Source organism: Giraffa tippelskirchi, chromosome 13, assembly GCF_054371585.1.
Source record: "Giraffa tippelskirchi isolate mGirTip1 chromosome 13, T2T-mGirTip1v1.2.pri, whole genome shotgun sequence".
NCBI lineage: Eukaryota > Metazoa > Chordata > Mammalia > Artiodactyla > Giraffidae > Giraffa > Giraffa tippelskirchi.
The window spans coordinates 73163734-73170492 of record NC_137287.1 but is presented as its reverse complement, the minus strand read 5'-3'; the positions used below and the strand labels follow the sequence as shown (position 1 = coordinate 73170492).

The 6759-nt window shown below is 42.6% G+C and overlaps 1 pseudogene across 1 annotated transcript; it reads left to right on the top strand.

The window, feature by feature from the left end:
- The first annotated feature begins 2045 nt into the window (after positions 1-2045).
- LOC145532381 (ATM interactor pseudogene) lies at positions 2046-6298 on the top strand (annotated as a pseudogene). The gene has a single exon (XR_014073180.1). The product of XR_014073180.1 is annotated as an ATM interactor pseudogene (transcript).
- The last annotated feature ends 461 nt before the right edge of the window (positions 6299-6759 follow it).

Genomic DNA, 6759 nt, shown 5'->3' with positions numbered 1-6759 from the left:
GGGAATACTTACTCCACTATTCTTGCCTGGAGAATTCCATGGACAGAGGATCCTGGCAGGCTACAGTCCATGGGGTCACAAAGAGTTGGACATGACTGAGCAACTAACACTTTGACTTCATATATATAGATATCACAATGGAATATTACTTAGCCATAAAGAGGAATGAAATTCATGTTGCAATTTGCAGCAACACAAATAGACCTAAATATTATAAAATAAGTCAGAAAAAGACAAATACTGTATGATATCACTTATATATGGAATCTAAAAAATAATACAAATGAGTGTATATTCAAAACAGAAACAGACCCATACATATAGAAAAAACTTGAGGTTACCAAAGGGGAGAGGAAAAGGGGAGGAACAAATTAAGGGTCTAGTGTGAAGAGATACAGACAACTAAGTATAAAGTAGAAAGCAACAAGGATATATTGTATAGCACAGGGGATTATAGCCATGGTCTTGTACTAAAAATGGAGTATAATCTGCAAAAATACTGACTCACTCAACTGTACACCTGAAAATAATATAATATTGTAAATCAACTATACTTTAATAAGCAAAAGAAGCAGGACAAAATAAAAACATTTTCAAGTGTCTTTTCTAAGTTTGCCACCCAGAAGACATTCTGTAAATGAAATTTTAAAGGAAATATATACTTTGGGAAGAAAGTAAGTGACTGCAGATGGGAGATTTGAGATGCAAAAAGAAATTTAAAAAGACAATGGTAAATAAGTGACCCAATGTAAATAAACATTAATTGCATAAAGCAGTAACTGTAATTTCTAATTGGCCTTAAATATATATGGAATTAAAATATTGAGCAAAAATAATGTATATGTCAGAAGCAAGTAAAGGAATTTCTTTTTCTCTTTGAGGTTTTATTAAATTTAAACTGATAAATATGCATGTTTTAATTTCTAAGGCAAGTTTCGTAAGAGAATAGAAACATACCATATGCCACCCAAACTGGAAGAGAGGAATGTTCAGTGAATCAAAAAGAGAAAAGTAAGGAAAAACACAGAACAGGTAAAACAAACAGAAAACACAATACATGATAGCAGATTTAAACCCCAAATATCACTGACTGTGTTTTTTAAAATATTTTTGTTTGTTTGACTGTGCCAGGTTTTAGTTGTGGCACACAGGATCTTTAGTTGTGGCATGCGAACTCTTAGTTGAGGCATGTGAGATTTAGTTCCACAATCAAACACAGGCACTTTGCATTGGGGGCGAGAAGTCTTAGCCATTAAACTACCAGGCAAGTCCCAGTTTTATATTACATATTAATGGGCTAAATTCTCTAAGTATGGTGCAAAATTGTCAGGTTGGATTAAAAAGTACTCCAGCTATAATGCTGGGTATATAAGATGTATCTAGGAAGATACCATTCTTAAGATTTTAAAATAATTTCAAATGTAAAATAGTCAGTGCCAGGCTCTGGCACAGAGGAAACAAGTTCTGAAACATATTAGCTACCAGCTAGGCAATGGAAAAGAAGGCATGGGGAATGGAGTGCCAGAGAACAAGGCAGAAAGAACAACAGGTGCCTCAGCCCCAGAGGTGAGGTAGTGCACAGTCATTCAGAAATCAAAAGGATTTGTGCATGGATGGAAGGCGGAGCATGGATGTAAGTAGGAGACAGATTGTGGACAACTTTGTGAGCAAGCAATCTGAAGAATCTGGGACTTGGTCTTAAGAACAAAGAGAATGCATGAGAAGATACAGTGAGCTGCGTCACCTTTCAGGATGATGGCTCTGATAACAAGGTCGCGGCAAACAGAATGTTAGCAGGCTCTTGTAATAATCCAGGAGAGAAAAGATGATGACTTGGGCTAACATTCTGACATTAAGAAACACTTACAGGCGGCCTCTGAGGCGGCGGTGGCGGATCCCGCGGCTCTCGCCTCGGGCGCCCCGGCCGTCCCGGCGGCCGCGAGGGCAGCCGCCGCCGCCTTGGGCCCGTGGGTCCCGCCCGGGCGGCTGAGGCAGCCGGCCGCGACCGCCGGCGGCGAGGCAGCAGCCCGCGGGTTCGGCGCCGCCGGCCCGGGAGCTCATCCAGCCGTCGGTGAGCGAGCTGTCCCGGGCGGTGCGGACCAACATCCTGTGCACGGTGCGCGGCTGCGGCAAGATCCTGCCCAACAGCCCCGCGCTCAACATGCACCTGGTCAAGAGCCACCGCCTGCAGGATGGCATAGTAAATCCAACAGTAAGAACAGATTTGAAAACTGTACCAAAATTCTACTGTTGTCCAATTGAAGGATGCCCTAGAGGCCCTGACAGACCATTTTCTCAATTTTCTCTCGTAAAACAGCACTTTATGAAAATGCACGCTGAGAAGAAGCATAAGTGCAGTTAAGTGCGGCAATTCGTACGGCACGGAGTGGGACCTGAGGAGGCACGCGGAGGACTGTGGCAAGACCTTCCGGTGCACGTGCGGCTGCCCCTACGCCAGCAGGACCGCACTGCAGTCCCACGTCTACCGAACCGGCCATGAGATCCCCGCGGAACACAGGGATCCACCTAGTAAGAAAAGGAAAATGGAAAACTGCCTGCACAACCAGAAGTCGTCCAGTAAGACCGTTGAAGCACTGAACAACCAACCAATTCAGCAACCAGACGCTCCAGAACTAGAAACTTCAGAAATAAAGCTGGTGGCTTCTTTTGAAGACTCTTGCAGCTCTAATGCCAAACAACAGACTCTTCCAGCAGCTCCAAGGTACCCTCAGAAGTTGCTTTTACCAAAGCCCAAAGTGGCTTTGGTTAAACTCCCCGTCATGCAGTTTTCTCCCGTGCCTGTCTTTGTGCCTACAGCCGACTCCTCGGCCCAGCCTGTGGTGTTGGGTGTCGACCATCAGGGCTCTGCCCCTGCTGCCGTGCACTTACTGCCCTTGTCCACTGGAACCCTGATCCTCGGCCTAGATTCGGAGGCCTGCTCGCTCAAGGACAGCCTCCCTCTTTCAAAAGTTGTAAATCCTGTTGCTGTTGAGCCGATTAGCACAGGTATTCAAGTGAACTTGGGTAAAAGTCCATTTAGCCCGTTACAAGAACTCGGGAACACATGTCAGAAGAACAGCATTTCTTCCATCAACGTACAGACAGACCTGTCCTACACCACACCACAATTCATGCCGTCTGCACAGTGGGCCAGCCCTGACTCCTCTGTGTCGTCCTGTTCTCAAACTGATTTGACATTTGGTTCCCAGGTTTCCCTTCCCATTAGTGTTCAAACTCAGACTTTTTTGCCCAGTTCTAAGGTAACCTCATCTATCGCTGCTCAGACTGATGCATTTATAGATGCCAGTTTCCAGCCATGTGGGATCTCCAGAGAAACTCAGACCAGCGGACTGCAAAGTCCAGCAGATGACCGAGTACAGATGGACCAAGCTGTAATGTGTGGAGACATTTTTGAGAGTGTCCATTCATCATACGGTGTGTCTATAGACAATATTATAAGCAGCAGCTTAGTAGCAGAGACTGTAACTCATGACTTGTTACCTCAGAACCACCCTAAAACTTTAACTCAAGATATTGAGAAATCCACACCAATTATAAACTTCAGTGCACCAAATAGTATGCTTTCATCACAGAACATGACAGATAATCAGACCCAAACCATGGATTTATTAAGTGATCTAGAAAACATCTTGTCAAGTAACCTACCTGGTCAGACACTGGACAACCGTGGTCTTTTGTCTGACACAAATACTGGACCTGACACCCAGCTCCCATCTGGCCCAACCCAGAATCCTGCAATTGATTTTGATATTGAAGAGTTCTTTTCAGCCTCAAATATACAGACACAAACTGAGGAGAGTGAGCTTAGCACCATGACTACTGAGCCAGCCTTGGAGTCGCTGGACATAGAAACCCAAACTGACTTCTTCCTTGCAGACCCTTCTGCCCAGGCCTACAGTTGTAGGGGAAATTCTAGCTTCTTAGATCTTGAGATGTTTGACACGCAGACACAGACAGACCTGAACTTCTTTTTAGACAGTAGCTCTCGTCTGCCACTGGGAAGTATCCTGAAACACTCCAGCTTTTCCATGAGTACTGATTCATCTGACACAGAGACCCAGACTGACGGAATCTCCACTGCTAAAAACCTGCCTGCCCTGGAAAGCAAAGTTCAGTTGAACAGTGCCGAAACACAGACCATGAATTCTGGCTTTGAGACTTTGGGGAGCTTATTCTTCACCAGCAATGAAACTCAGACAGCAATGGATGACTTTCTTCTGGCTGATCTGGCCTGGAACACGATGGAATCTCAGTTCAGCTCTGTTGAAACCCAAACGTGTGCAGAACTACACCCAGTCTCCAACTTCTGAAAGTGGAATCCACATGAGAGATGGATTCACAGTTCCCTTCTGGATTTAGAAGATGAAGAACAGGGACAACAGTATTAACTCTATTGAATGTAGTCGACGATACAGTTACTTCGATTCTTTGAGGTTCTTTGCCTTTTTGTACTTGTAAACATGAAATTTGTGTAAAAATTTGTGAGTGTATTATAAAGTGTAAGATGTTGATCTGAACATGATTGTTTTTGTGTTGCCGACATTTGCCCTTTCAGTGTAGTCTTCCCTTCTTTAAAATAAAATGTTTTTCATACCTTTAAAACCCATCTTGCCATTTAACTGAAGCCAAGCTCACCAGGACTTAGGGTACAAACTTCAGATCTTCAGGACATTTTCATCAAAGCATGACTGACTTAAATTGCACCTAAAATACTCTTGCCATTGCTTGTTAAGAAATTCCTGTTCCCTGATAACATGTAAAGAAGTCTGACACTGCACCGTCAGATTTAAACACCAACAGCTTCACCTGCTTTGACATCTTACTCTTCCCTGATTTGAAGACACAAAGGAAAAGAACTGTTGTCTTTAGCTTCTGAGACAATTTGCATATAGTCAATGCCATCCCGTTACATGAACTGTTACTGGTATGAACATAAGTGTATAGTACTTTGCTCACAAGACATGTTGCTGTACAATTATTGCTTAAAGTAGTAGCGGCAAGCACTTAGTGTAAATAGTGATCCTTTCAGTCTAAGTGACAGTAAGTCACTCCAACTATGGAAAGGCTGGGCTGTGAATCACGCCTGTTCGCTCATCCTGGAGTGTGTCCTACAAGCCATCCCTCCTGCACCCTACTGAAGGCCAGGGTGGTGCTCCAGAGCTGCTCCTCAAGGTGCACCCCACCCGCTGAGTCTGTTTTGTCGCTCTAAATGTTAAAAAATAATAAGAATAGTAATGTAAGGAGAAAAGGATATTCCCTGTTACATTTCAGTACTTTTCATAAGCTTGCTAGGGCAAGAGTGCAATCAACATCTATAGTAAAGTGAATCTTCTCTTCATCCCCCTCTCATTTTTTTCCTTGAATGAGGAAGCACATTGGTCTAGCAAGAATAGTGTTTGTGCCTTGAGGATAGCAATTCTAGAATAGATCCGTCTAAAATATGGCATTCTGCATTATGTTGCTTTGTTTGTTTAGAGAGGGTAATACTGACCAGTCTTCAAAGAAAATGAGGTGAAGATCCAGCACTTCAAGAACATAGTATGTTTTGAGATGGCTGAGCAGTCAGGTACACTTGTAGGGTTTTTTGTATTTAGAAGATCCTGAGTTCTTGATTGTTGGCCAGCTTTCAGGAAAGTAAAAATCAATGCAGTCTGTACATTTTTCCAAGTTTACCCAAAAAAATGCTCTGTTCCTTCTGTGGCACATGCTTTATGCTGCTGAAGACTAAACCCTCAAAATACAACCTAAGGAGGAAACTAATAATTCATTAGAGAAAATCTTTGGTGTTGCTACTAATTCCTATCCCATAGAAGAATTGGTGGTAATGGATAAATAACATGTCCTGGGCAGACGAACTCAACCTGGTAGATAAAAGTTTGCTTGGGTCACAGTTGCCTATGAATATGGGTTTCAAAACAAACATAAAGCCTTAACTTAGTATTTCATTATGTTTTAGAATCATCACTGCCTTAACATTTCAAACATCTATTTCAGTTCTCCTAGTAAGGAGAAGTACATGTTTGTTTATGGCTTTTTGTAAATATATATGCAGTGATCTATGGCTTTAAAAAAAATTTTGTGTTTCTGTGACAATATTTGTTAATCCAGCCAACTGAATTATTTGCAGAAAATTGAGCATGTAATAGTTCATGTACCAGTAAGAATTGTCCCCTACCCCGAACGTTAGTTTCCTGAATTGTTCTAAGATTATTTGTAAAAGCTGAAAACTCAGTGATTAAAGAGAAGTGAGAATTCTAAAAAAAAAAAAAAAAAAGAAAAGAAACACTTACAGAACAGTTATTAAGGGCCAGGCATCACTCATACTTTTAATGTATTGTCTTTTATTGTATTTGTTAATTTATTTATTTGGCTGTGCTGGGTCTTAGTTGCAACACATGGGATTTTTTTATTTTTTAGTAATTTTATTTATTTAGCTTAGGCTGTGTTGGGTCTTCATTGCTGCAAGGGCTTTTCTCTAGTTCTGGTGAGCAGGGGCTACTCTCTAGTTGTGGCGCACAGGCTTCTCATTGTGGTGGCTTCTCTAGTTGCAGAGCAAAGACACAGGCTGTAGGTGTGTGGGCTCAGTAGTCACAGCTCCCTGGCTCTAGAGCACAAGCTCAGTAGTTGTGGCACATGGGATTAGTTGCTCTGTGGCATGTGGGGTATTCGTGGATCAGGTATCGAACCTGTGTCTCCTGCATCGGCAGGCAGATTCTTTACCACTGAGCCACCAGGTAA